Below are 17,025 nucleotides of genomic sequence, written 5' to 3'. Positions count from 1 at the left end.
ATCAGCAGACGGCGTCGACGTGGAGTGTCCTCCCTGTCGAGCACGGCACCCCATGGACACATGTCCTGGCATCCCGCACTTGAAGCACATGATCAGGTCGTCCCTCGGGCGAGGGAAGGTCCCCCTTGGCCGGTCTCGTATGCCCTGGTGGTGCTCCTCCGACCCTTTCCACTGTGCCACGAGACGGGAAACAGCGTTCTGTAGAAGCCACTCTCCTGTGGGTGCTCCCTCCTCCACAGCCGGTCCCATGCTCGCGACCACGCCGGCACACCGATGGGTGTTAAAATGAGCTTTGAGGCACCGCACACCTTGAAGAGACGTCAGGTCATCATCCTCCATGGCTAGCAAGACGACCTGGAGATCTTGGGCCGACTTCGCCAAAGCCAGGAGTGCTATGCTATAGGTGAGGGGCGTCTCGGCCTCCCCTCGCCTACGCGTAGAAAATTTGTGGCGTTTCGTTGATGGAGGGGCAAAAATCACCCCCATCTGCACAAGCGCTTGGGTAAGCATCGCCTTGTCGTCATCGGAGATAGCGTCAAACGACGCCAGCGCGTCGTCATCGAGCGCCTCCTCCTCCGTCCACCCCGCCAGTTTGCAGGTGGCGGAGAAGCGACGGCAGAAAGCCTCCCAATCGCCACCCACAGCGGCGAACTCCCAAACGAAGGAAAGACGTCTTCGCAAGCCGCGGTCTGCTTGAAGTGCTGTTGGCGGGAGGTCGGTTTTGGCAGGAGACGAGTCCCGTGCATTTTAAATTTTGACGGGCTCTGACGTGGCGCGCGCCCCTGCCGTTTCCCGCACGCTTAAAACATCGACGGAAGTCTGCAGACGCGGCGTCGGCGTTTCGTCGGCGTCCTCATGCTCGAGTACAACAGCCAGAGCTGCGACGGCGGCGAGGAGGTCACCGAGACAGTATTTCTTTGGAGCGGTGCTCCATCCCTGGCGGAGGCGACGAAGCCAGCTCCGGGTCCCGCTGCTGTGCCGGTGCCAAGATCTCCCCGCACTCCATCACCGGGGCTCCAGCACCCGGGGCCGTCTGTGGGATCACCCCATCGTCTGTTTATTCATCCGAAGACGACTGGGTGAGAGAATTATGTCTTGTTAACATTTCCAATCGCTAACCTAGCTACACCTAACTTAATAATCACTTCTGGCACCAGTGTAGTGTGTAACATATATGGAGGTACACACACTATAAGTTGGAGGCAACACGTTCAATAAACAAACTATGAACACGCTAACTAGGTGTGGCTATCTATCGCTATGTGCGTGTGAGTTAAACTAAACGAACGGGTCAGCAGCACACATGCTGCCTCACCCACGAATCCTAGTCCAGGCTGCACGACGAACGAGGAGCGAATAGCGAAGAGCTTCCAGTTGATCCCCGCAGAACGAGCCCCAATCCTTGTCAGGACTTCCCCTTTATTCCCCTGGCCGTGACTTTGCCACGCCCTCGGCCCCGCCCCCTACTGTATGAAGGTAGGGCTCTTGGTCTCCAGTCACGTGTCCCTCCAGTACCCGGCGCTACAGTATAGTGACAGTATATGTCACTACATCTGTATGCTATTTACTGATGATCTTATCCTTCCCCACATCCAACAGCAAAAAGATAGACCACACAACACCAGTCTGAGAAACAACAAAAGAGATGTAAGCACAATTTTCACACAGCAATACAATTTTAAATAATACTACGGTCACATTTTGTGATAAACAAACGAAGCAATTAATTTTAATTTGCAAATGAAAGTCAATGGTCGAATCCTTCATATATGCACAAAGGCTGTGGAATTAATTTTAAGTTCTGAAATGTTAGCAGGATGTACGCTAGAAAATCATGCATATACCCAGATAAACCATTATGTTTATTACGTTTATCTGATGCCTCTTTGCATCTAGAATTGTTTTTGGGGCCTGATATGTCTTCTGGGGCCGGTCAGAGGAATTTATTGAACCATCAGATGGTGAGGCAAGTGGAGATTGAGAGAGATGGGAGGGGAATATTGATGGAAATCATCCAGGCAGAACACGTTCCTTCGGAGTGGGCAGGTAAGAACTTGGTTGGACAGCGCGGCGTTTGGGGGGGGGGGGCAGTTGGATGAGTGGGCATGTTGACCCTTCGCCCCCACCCTCCCCGACATCGTCAACCAATCGCAGCGTAGCTTGTTGTTTGGTGGGGAGCTGCATGGGTGGGCGGAATTCCGGATATGCACGACAGACAGACACATAATCCCTGGTGGACAGTGTGGAACCTGTTGTTTTTTCCTATATTACACTCTAGGTAACTAAGACTCACACACATACACTCACTCTCACATTCTGAGACTTACACACACACTCTCACACTCTCAGACACACACACACTCACTCTCAGACTCACACACACATACACTCACTCTCACACTCTCAGACTCACACACACATACACTCACTCTCACACTCTCAGACTCACACAAACATACACTCCCCCTCACACTCTCAGACTCACACACACACTCACTCTCACACTCTCAGACTCACACACACACACACACAATCTCTCAGATTCACACACACACTCACTCTCACACTCTCAGACTCACACACATACACATACACTCACTCTCACACTCTCAGACTCACACACACACACACTCTCTCAGACTCACACACACACTGACTATCACACTCTCAGACTCACACACACACACTCAATGTCACACTCTCAGACTCACACAAACATACACTCCCTCTCGCACTCTCAGACTCACACTCACACACACTCTCACACTCTCAGACTCACCCACACACGCTCACACTCTGAGACTCACACACACACTCACTCTCACACTTTTAGACTCACACACACACACTCACGCTCACACACACACACACGTTCAGACTCACACACACACACTCTCATACTCTCAGACTCGCACACACATACACTCACACTCTCAGACTCACACACACACACACCCTCACACTTTCAGACTCACACACACTCTCACGCTCACACTCTCACTCACACTCTCAGACTCACATACACACACACACTCTCACACTCTCAGACTCACACACACACTCACTCTCAGACTCACACACACACTCACATCTCACACTCTCAGACTCAAACACAGACTCACATCTCACACTCTCAGACTCACACACACACTCACTCTCACACTCACACACACACACTCACTCTCACACTCTCAGACTCACACACACACACACTCTCACACTCTCAGACTCACACACTCTCACACTCTCAGACTCACACACACACTCACTCTCACACTCTGAGACTCACACACACTCACTCACACACTCTCAGACACACGCTTACACTCTCACTCACACTCTCAGACTCACACACACACTCACCTCTCACACTCTCAGACTCACACACACACTCACATCTCACACTCTGAGACTCACACACACTCACTCTCACTATCACACTCTCAGACTCACACACACACACTCAATGTCACACTCTCAGACTCACACACACACACACGCTCACACTCTCAGACTCACACACACATTCAATGTCACACTCTCAGACTCACACACACATACACTCCCTCTCGCACTCTCAGACTCACACACACACTCACTCTCACACTCTCAGACTCACACACACATGCACTCACTCTCAGACTCACACACACACTCACTCTTACACTTTTAGACTCACACACACTCACGCTCACACACACACACTTTCAGACTCACACACACACACTCTCACACTCTCAGACTCACACACACACACCCTCACACTTTCAGACTCACAAACACTCTCACGCTCACACTCTCACTCACACTCTCAGACTCACACACACACTCACGCTCATACTCTCAGACTCACACACACATGCACTCACTCTCAGACTCACGCACACACACTCACTCTCACACTTTTAGACTCACACACTCATGCTCACACACACCCACTTTCGGACTCACACACACACTCTCATACTCTCAGACTCGCACACACATACACTCACCCTCACACTCTCAGACTCACACACACACACCCTCACACTTACACACACTCTCACACTCTCAGACTCACCCACACACGCTCACACTCTGAGACTAACACAAACACACTCACTCTTACACTCTCAGACACACACACTTTCAGACTCACACACACACTCTCACACACACTCTCACAATCTCAGACTCACCCACACACGCTCACACTCTGAGACTCACACAACCACACTCACTCTTACACTCTCAGACTCACACACACACTCACTCTCAGACTCACACACACACTCACATCTCACACTCTCAGACTCACACACACACTCACATCTCACACACTCACACACTCACACACTCACTCTTACACTCTCAGACTCACACACACACTCACTCTCAGACTCACACACACACACTCACATCTCACACACTCACACACTCACTCTCACACTCTCACACTCACACACACTCACTCTCACACTCTCAGACTCACACACACACTCACTCTCACACTCTCAGACTCGCACACACACACACACACTCACTCTCACACAACAACAACAACCGCCATTCGCCACTAAGTGGCGGTGACGTCACCACGACGCTTGTGCCAGGCCATGTGCACCCTGAGGCCACGTGAAGTGTCGAACGCCCGCTGGCAGGAGGTCACGGGGCAGACCCAGGTGCCACGGGTCGACTGACCGAGATGACCGAGATGACTGGCTGATGCACCACCTGTGCCCCCTACTGTGCCAACTTGCTGTGCTTTAGCCACCCGGCGCTCCGCTCGTTGTTGTGAGCGTCGCTCCTCCGCCCTCCGTTGTTGTTGGAGGGCGACTGCCTCCAACTGCCCAGTAGCGTCCTTCACGAGCCTCCTCCACTGAGGCCGATCTTGACACCGCTGGTACCAGTCATCGGCAAGTCCACTCAGCTCCACGTCCTCCTGTACCACATCACTCCATCTCTTCTCTAGCCCGTGCCGCGCCCGTTTAGCCCCCTCGATCCGGCCGAACAAAAGCTGTTTAGGCATGCGGTGGCTGGGCATGCGGGCTACATGACCCAGCCAACGCAGCCTTGCCTGCCGGAGGAGCTCACTGATGGGACTTTGCCCAGATCTTTCAAGGACTTCTGAGCTCCTCACACAATCCAACCTGGTTAAACCCAGGATGGATCGTAGGCAGGCCAGCCTAAATGTTTCCAACCGGCGAAGATGCTCCACTAGGGGGGTCCATGTTTCGCAAGCGTAGAGAAGGGAGGGAATGACCGTGGCCGAGAAGACCTGAAGCTTCGTGCGGAGCGACAGACCAGGTAGCTTCCACACAGCGTTACGCAACCGATGAAAAGATATTGCCGCTCGACTGATTCGGAGTGAGACCTCTGCTGATAAACTGCACACTGCCCAGGTATGGGAAACTCTCCACTCTCTCCACAACTGCCCCATCACCGATTGGGAGTTGTGGGGGTGGAGTGCCTGATGGTACAAAATACCCAGGCAGGTGCTTAGTTTTGGTGGGGCTGATGGTAAGGCCCCACCTCTTAGTGGCACGCTCCAGTCTCAGCAGCAGCGTCTCCAACTCCTCTTCTGAATGAGCAGCTATTACCAAATCATCGGCATACATAACGTGGTTGACCAATAGGGAGCCATCCCTTGATCGCACCCGGGCGTCGATCAGCCTCCCACACACACTCTCTCACACACACTCTCACACTTTCAGACTCACACACACACTCTCAGACTTACACACACATACACTCACTCTCACACTCTCAGACTCACACACACACTCACTCTCACACTCTCAGACTCACACACACATGCACTCACTCTCAGACTCACGCACACACACTCACTCTCACACTTTTAGACTCACACACTCACGCTCACACACACCCACTTTCAGACTCATACACACACTCTCATACTCTCAGACTCGCACACACATACACTCACCCTCACACTCTCAGACTCACACACACACACCCTCACACTCACACACACTCTCACACTCTCAGACTCACCCACACACGCTCAAACTCTGAGACTAACACAAACACACTCACTCTTACACGCTCAGACTCACACACACACACTCACTCTCAGACTCACACACACACTCACATCTCACACTCTCAGACTCACACACACACTCACATCTCACACACTCACACACTCACACACTCACTCTCACACTCTCACACTCACACACACTCACTCTCACACTCTCAGACTAACACACACACTCACTCTCACACACACACTCTATCACACACACTCTCACACTTTCAGACTCACACACACACTCTCAGACTTACACACACATACACTCACTCTCACACTCTCAGACTCACACACACACACACTCACTCTCACACTCTCAGACTCACACACACATGCACTCACTCTCAGACTCACGCACACACACTCACTCTCACACTTTTAGACTCACACACTCACGCTCACACACACCCACTTTCAGACTCATACACACACTCTCATACTCTCAGACTCGCACACACATACACTCACCCTCACACTCTCAGACTCACACACACACACCCTCACACTCACACACACTCTCACACTCTCAGACTCACCCACACACGCTCACACTCTGAGACTAACACAAACACACTCACTCTTACACTCTCAGACACACACACTTTCAGACTCACACACACACCCTCACACACACACTCTCACACTCTCAGACTCACCCACACACGCTCACACTCTGAGACTCACTCAAACACACTCACTCTTACACTCTCAGACTCACACACACACTCACTCTCAGACTCACACACACACTCACATCTCACACTCTCAGACTCACACACACACTCACATCTCACACACTCACACACTCACACACTCACTCTTACACTCTCAGACTCACACACACACTCACTCTCAGACTCAAACACATACTCACATCTCACACTCTCAGACTCACACACACACTCACATCTCACACACTCACACACTCACTCTCACACTCTCACACTCACACACACTCACTCTCACACTCTCAGACTCACACACACACTCACTCTGACACTCTCAGACTCGCACACACACACACTCACTCTCACACACACACTCTCTCACACACACTCTCACACTTTCAGACTCACACACCACACACTCTCAGACTTACACACACATACACTCACTCTCACACTCTCAGACTCACACACACATGCACTCACTCTCAGACTCACGCACACACACTCACTCTCACACTTTTAGACTCACACACTCATGCTCACACACACCCACTTTCGGACTCACACACACACTCTCATACTCTCAGACTCGCACACACATACACTCACCCTCACACTCTCAGACTCACACACACACACCCTCACACTCACACACACTCTCACACTCTCAGACTCACCCACACATGCTCAGACTCTGAGACTCACACAAACACACTCACTCTTACACTCTCAGACACACACACTTTCAGACTCACACACACTCTCACACTCTCAGACTCACCCACACACGCTCACACTCTGAGACTCACACAACCACACTCACTCTTACACTCTCAGACTCACACACACACTCACTCTCAGACTCACACACACACTCACATCTCACACTCTCAGACTCACACACACACTCACATCTCACACACTTACACACTCACACACTCACTCTTACACTCTCAGACTCACACACACACTCACTCTCAGACTCACACACACTCACATCTCACACACTCACACACTCACACACTCACTCTCACACTCTCACACTCTCAGACTCGCACACACACACACACACTCACTCTCACACACACACTCTCTCACACACACTCTCACACTTTCAGACTCACACACACACTCTCAGACTTACACACACATACACTCACTCTCACACTCTCAGACTCACACACACACACACTCACTCTCACACTCTCAGACTCACACACACATGCACTCACTTTCAGACTCACGCACACACACTCACTCTCACACTTTTAGACTCACACACTCACGCTCACACACACCCACTTTCAGACTCATACACACACTCTCATACTCTCAGACTCGCACACACATACACTCACCCTCACACTCTCAGACTCACACACACACACCCTCACACTCACACACACTCTCAGACTCACCCACACACGCTCAAACTCTGAGACTAACACAAACACACTCACTCTTACACTCTCAGACTCACACACACACTCACTCTCAGACTCACACACACACTCACATCTCACACTCTCAGACTCACACACACACTCACATCTCACACACTCACACACTCACACACCCACTCTTACACTCTCAGACTCACACACACACTCACATCTCACACTCTCAGACTCACACACACACTCACATCTCACATACTCACATACTCACACACTCACACACTCCCTCTAACACTCTCACACTCACACACACTCACTCTCACACTCTCAGACTAACACACACACTCACTCTCACACTCTCAGACTCGCACACACACACTCACTCTCACACACACACTCTATCACACACACTCTCACACTTTCAGACTCACACACACACTCTCAGACTTACACACACATACACTCACTCTCACACTCTCAGACTCACACACACACACACTCACTCTCACACTCTCAGACTCACACACACATGCACTCACTCTCAGACTCACGCACACACACTCACTCTCACACTTTTAGACTCACACACTCACGCTCACACACACCCACTTTCAGACTCATACACACACTCTCATACTCTCAGACTCGCACACACATACACTCACCCTCACACTCTCAGACTCACACACACACACCCTCACACTCACACACACTCTCACACTCTCAGACTCACCCACACACGCTCACACTCTGAGACTCACTCAAACACACTCACTCTTACACTCTCAGACTCACACACACACTCACTCTCAGACTCACACACACACTCACATCTCACACTCTCAGACTCACACACACACTCACATCTCACACACTCACACACTCACACACTCACTCTTACACTCTCAGACTCACACACACACTCACTCTCAGACTCAAACACATACTCACATCTCACACTCTCAGACTCACACACACACTCACATCTCACACACTCACACACTCACTCTCACACTCTCACACTCACACACACTCACTCTCACACTCTCAGACTCACACACACACTCACTCTGACACTCTCAGACTCGCACACACACACACTCACTCTCACACACACACTCTCTCACACACACTCTCACACTTTCAGACTCACACACCACACACTCTCAGACTTACACACACATACACTCACTCTCACACTCTCAGACTCACACACACATGCACTCACTCTCAGACTCACGCACACACACTCACTCTCACACTTTTAGACTCACACACTCACGCTCACACACACCCACTTTCAGACTCATACACACACTCTCATACTCTCAGACTCGCACACACATACACTCACCCTCACACTCTCAGACTCACACACACACACCCTCACACTCACACACACTCTCACACTCTCAGACTCACCCACACACGCTCACACTCTGAGACTAACACAAACACACTCACTCTTACACTCTCAGACACACACACTTTCAGACTCACACACACACTCTCACACACACTCTCACACTCTCAGACTCACCCACACACGCTCACACTCTGAGACTCACACAAACACACTCACTCTTACACTCTCAGACTCACACACACACTCACTCTCAGACTCACACACACACTCACATCTCACACTCTCAGACTCACACACACACTCACTCTCACACTCTCAGACACACACACACACACTCTCAGACTCACACACACACACTCTCACACTCTCAGACTCACACACACACTTACTCTCACACTCTGAGACTCACACACACACACTCACTCTCACACTCTCAGACACACACACATTCACGCCCACACTCTCACTCACACACATACTCACTCTCACACTCTCAGACTCACACACACACTCACATCTCAGACTCACACACACATACACTTACTCTCACACTCTCCGACTCACACACACTCTCAGACTCACACACACACACACTCACTCGCACACTCTCAGACACACACACACACTCTCACACTCTCAGACTCACACACACACTCGCTCTCAAACTCTCAGACTCACACTCACACTCACACTCTCACACACACTCTCACACTTTCAGACTCACACACATACTCTCAGACTTACACACACATACACTCACTCTCACACTCTCAGACTCACACACACACAGACTCACACTCTCAGACTCACACACACACACACACACTCTCACACTTTCAGACTCACACACATACTCTCAGACTTACACACACATACACTCACTCTCACACTCTCAGACATACACACACACTCACTCTCACACTCTCAGACTCACATACACACACACTCTCAGACTCACACACACACTCACATCTCACACTCTCAGACTCGCACACACACACACACTCACTCTCACACACACACACACACTCTCACACTTTCAGACTCACACACACACTTTCAGACTCACACACACATACACTCACGCACACACTCTCATACTCACACACACACTCACATCTCACACTCTCAGACTCGCACACACACACACACTCACTCTCACACACTCACAGACTCACACACACACACTCTCACACTCTGAGACTCACACACACACTCACTCTCAGACTCACCCACACACTCACATATCACACTCTCAGACTCACACACAGACTCACATCTCACACTCTCAGACTCACACACACACTCACTCTCACAGACTCACACTCACACACACACACTCACTCTCAGACTCACCCACACATGCTCAGACTCTGAGACTCACACAAACACACTCACTCTTACACTCTCAGACACACACACTTTCAGACTCACACACACACTCTCACACACACTCTCACACTCTCAGACTCACCCACACACGCTCACACTCTGAGACTCACACAAACACACTCACTCTTACACTCTCAGACTCACACACACACTCACTCTCAGACTCACACACACACTCACATCTCACACTCTCAGACTCACACACACACTCACATCTCACACACTCACACACTCACACACTCACTCTCACACTCTCACACTCACACACACTCACTCTCACACTCTCAGACTCACACACACACTCACTCTCACACTCTCAGACTCGCACACACACACACACACACTCACTCTCACACACACACTCTCTCACACACACTCTCACACTTTCAGACTCACACACACTCTCAGACTTACACACACATACACTCACTCTCACACTCTCAGACTCACACACACACACACTCACTCTCACACTCTCAGACTCACACACACATGCACTCACTCTCAGACTCACGCACACACACTCACTCTCACACTTTTAGACTCACACACTCACGCTCACACACACCCACTTTCAGACTCACACACACACTCTCATACTCTCAGACTCGCACACACATACACTCACCCTCACACTCTCAGACTCACACACACAAACCCTCACACTCACACACACTCTCACACTCTCAGACTCACCCACACACGCTCACACTCTGAGACTAACACAAACACACTCACTCTTACACTCTCAGACACACACACACACTCACGCTCACACTCTCAGACTCAAACACACACACACTCACATCTCACACTCTCAGACACACACACTCACGCTCACACTCTCAGACTCACACACATACGCACTCACTCTCACACTCTCAGACTCACACACATACACTCACTCTCACACTCTCAGACACTCACACACACACACACTCACTCTCACACACACACTCTCACACTTTCAGACTCACACACACTCTCAGACTCACACACACACTCTCAGACTCACACACACATACACTCACTCTCACACTCTCAGACACACACACACACACTCTCAGACTCACACACACTCACTCTCACACTCTCAGACTCACACACACACTCACTCTCACACTCTCAGACTCGCACACACACACACACACACACTCACTCTCACACACACATTCTCTCACACACACTCTCACACTTTCAGACTCACACACACACACTCTCAGACTTACACACACATACACTCACTCGCAGACTCACACACACACACACTCACTCTCACACTCTCAGACTCACACATGCACTCACTCTCAGACTCACGCACACACACACACTCACTCTCAGACTCACCCACACATGCTCAGACTCTGAGACTCACACAAACACACTCACTCTTACACTCTCAGACACACACACTTTCAGACTCACACACACACTCTCACACTCTCAGACTTACCCACACACGCTCACACTCTGAGACTCACACAAATACACTCACTCTTACACTCTCAGACTCACACACACACTCACTCTCAGACTCACACACACACTCACATCTCACACTCTCAGACTCACACACACACTCACATCTCACACACTCACACACTCACTCTTACACTCTCAGACTCACACACACACTCACTCTCAAACTCACACACACACTCACATCTCACACTCTCAGACTCACACACACACTCACATCTCACACACTCACACACTCACACACTCACTCTCACACTCTCACACTCACACACACTCACTCTCACACTCTCAGACTCACACACACACTCACTCTGACACTCTCAGACTCGCACACACACACACACTCACTCTCACACACACACTCTCTCACACACACTCTCACACTTTCAGACTCACACACACACTCTCAGACTTACACACACATACACTCACTCTCACACTCTCAGACTCACACACACACACTCACTCTCACACTCTCAGACTCACACACACACACCCTCACACTCACACACACTCTCACACTCTCAGACTCACCCACACACGCTCACACTCTGAGACTAACACAAACACACTCACTCTTACACTCTCAGACACACACACACACTCACATCTCACACTCTCAGACACACACACTCACACTCTCAGACTCACACACATACACTCACTCTCACACTCTCAGACACTCACACACACACACTCACTCTCACACTCACACACTCACTCTCTGACTTGCACACACACACATACTCACTCTCACACACACACTCTCACACTTTCATACTCACACACACTCTCAGACTCACACACACACTCTCAGACTCACACACACATACACTCACTCTCACACTCTCAGACACACACACTCTCAGACTCACACACACACACTCTTACACTCTCAGACTCACACACACACTTACTCTCACACTCTGAGACTCACACACACACACTCACTCTCACACTCTCAGACACACACACATTCACGCCCACACTCTCACTCACACACATACTCACTCTCACACTCTCAGACTCACACACACACTCACATCTCAGACTCACACACATACACTTACTCTCACACTCTCCGACTCACACACACTCTCAGACTCACACACACACACTCACTCGCACACTCTCAGACACACACACACACTCTCACACTCTCAGACTCTCACACACACACACACACTCTCACACTCTGAGACTCATACACACACTCACTCTCAGACTCTCAGACTCACACACACATGCACTCACTTTCAGACTCACGCACACACACTCACCCTCACACGTTTAGACTCACACACTCACACACACACACTTTCAGACTCACACACACACTCTCATACTCTCAGACTCACACACACATACACTTACTCTCACACTCTCAGACTCACACACACTCTCAGACTCACACACACACACTCACTCGCACACTCTCAGACACACACACTCACACTCTCAGACTCACACACACACACACTCTCACACTCTGAGACTCACACACACACTCACTCTCAGACTCTCAGACTCACACACACATGCACTCACTCTCAGACTCACGCACACACACTCACTCTCACACTTTTAGACTCACACACTCACGCTCACACACACACACTTTCAGACTCACACACACACTCTCATACTCTCAGACTTGCACACACATACAATCACCCTCACACTCTCAGACTCACACACACACACTCTCACACTCTCAGACTCACCCACACACGCTCACACTCTGAGACTCACACAAACACACTCACTCTTACACTCTCAGACACACACACTCACGCTCACACTCTCAGACTCACACACACACTCACTCTCAGACTCACACACACACTCACAGCTCACACTCTCAGACTCACACACACACTCACATCTCACACACTCACACACTCACACACTAACTCTCACACTCTCACACTCACACACACTCACTCTCAGACTCTCAGACTCACACACACACTCACTCTCACACTCTCAGACTCACACACACACACTCTCACACACACACTCTCACACACACACTCTCACACTTTCAGACTCACACACACACTCTCAGACTTACACACACATACACTCACTCTCACACTCTCAGACTCACACACACACTCACACTCTGAGACTCACACACACACTCACTCTCAGACTCACACACACACTCACATCTCATACTCTCAGACTCACACACACACTCACTCTCAGACTCACACACACACACACACACTCTCACACTCTGAAACTCACACACACTCACTTTCAGACTCTCAGACTCACACACACATGCACTCACTCTCAGACTCACGCACACACACTCACTCTCACACTTTTAGACTCACACACTCACGCTCACACACACACACTTTCAGACTCACACACACACTCTCATACTCTCATACTCACACACACATACACTTACTCTCACACTCTCAGACTCACCCACACACGCTCACACTCTGAGACTCACACAAACACACTCACTCTTACACTCTCAGACACACACACACACACTCACTCTCACACTCTCACACTCACACACTCACTCTCACACTCTCAGACTCGCACACACACTCACTCTCACACACACACACTCACACTTTCAGACTCACATACACACTCTCAGACTCACACACACATACACTTACTCTCACACTCTCAGACTCACCCACACACGCTCACACTCTGAGACTCACACACACATGCACTCACTCTCAGACTCACGCACACACACTCACTCTCACACTTTTAGACTCACACACTCACGCTCACACACACACTTTCAGACTCACACACACACTCTCATACTCTCAGACTTGCACACACATACACTCACCCTCACACTCTCAGACTCACACACACACACTCTCACACTCTCAGACTCACCCACACACGCTCACACTCTGAGACTCACACAAACACACTCACTCTTACACTCTCAGACACACACACACACACTCACGCTCACACTCTCAGACTCACACACACACTCACTCTCAGACTCACACACACACTCACAGCTCACACTCTCAGACTCACACACACACTCACATCTCACACACTCACACACTCACACACTCACTCTCACACTCTCACACTCACACACACTCACTCTCAGACTCTCAGACTCAAACACACACACACTCACTCTCATACTCACACACACACTCACATCTCACACTCTCAGACACACACACTCACACTCACACTCTCAGACTCACACACATACACTCACTCTCACACTCTCAGACACTCACACACCCACACTCACTCTCACACTCACACAATCACTCTCTGACTTGCACACACACACATACTCACTCTCACACACACACTCTCACACTTTCATACTCACACACACTCTCAGACTCACACACATACTCTCAGACTCACACACACATACACTCACTCTCACACTCTCAGACACACACACACACTCTCAGACTCACACACACACACTCTTACACTCTCAGACTCACACACACACTTACTCTCACACTCTGAGACTCACACACACACACTCACTCTCACACTCTCAGACACACACACATTCACGCCCACACTCTCACTCACACACATACTCACTCTCACACTCTCAGACTCACACACACACTCACATCTCAGACTCTCAGACTCACACACACACTCTCATACTCTCAGACTCACACACACATACACTTACTCTTACACTCTCAGACTCACACACACTCTCAGACTCACACACACACTCACTCGCACACTCTCAGACACACACACTCACACTCTCAGACTCACACACACACACACTCTCACACTCTGAGACTCACACACACACTCACTCTCAGACTCTCAGACTCACACACACATGCACTCACTCTCAGACTCACGCACACACACTCACTCTCACACTTTTAGACCCACACACTCACGCTCACACACACACACTCTCAGACTCACGCACACACACTCACTCTCACACTTTTAGACTCACACACTCACGCTCACACACACACTTTCAGACTCACACACACACTCTCATACTCTCAGACTTGCACACACATACACTCACCCTCACACTCTCAGACTCACACACACACACTCTCACACTCTCAGACTCACCCACACACGCTCACACTCTGAGACTCACACAAACACACTCACTCTTACACTCTCAGACACACACACACACACTCACGCTCACACTCTCAGACTCACACACACACTCACTCTCAGACTCACACACACACTCACAGCTCACACTCTCAGACTCACACACACACTCACATCTCACACACTCACACACTCACACACTCACTCTCACACTCTCACACTCACACACACTCACTCTCAGACTCTCAGACTCAAACACACACACACTCACTCTCATACTCACACACACACTCACATCTCACACTCTCAGACACACACACTCACACTCACACTCTCAGACTCACACACATACACTCACTCTCACACTCTCAGACACTCACACACCCACACTCACTCTCACACTCACACAATCACTCTCTGACTTGCACACACACACATACTCACTCTCACACACACACTCTCACACTTTCATACTCACACACACTCTCAGACTCACACACACACTCTCAGACTCACACACACATACACTCACTCTCACACTCTCAGACACACACACACACTCTCAGACTCACACACACACACTCTTACACT

Source organism: Lampetra fluviatilis, chromosome 43 (assembly GCF_964198595.1).
Source record: "Lampetra fluviatilis chromosome 43, kcLamFluv1.1, whole genome shotgun sequence".
NCBI lineage: Eukaryota > Metazoa > Chordata > Hyperoartia > Petromyzontiformes > Petromyzontidae > Lampetra > Lampetra fluviatilis.
Note: the sequence above shows the minus strand (reverse complement) of the source record.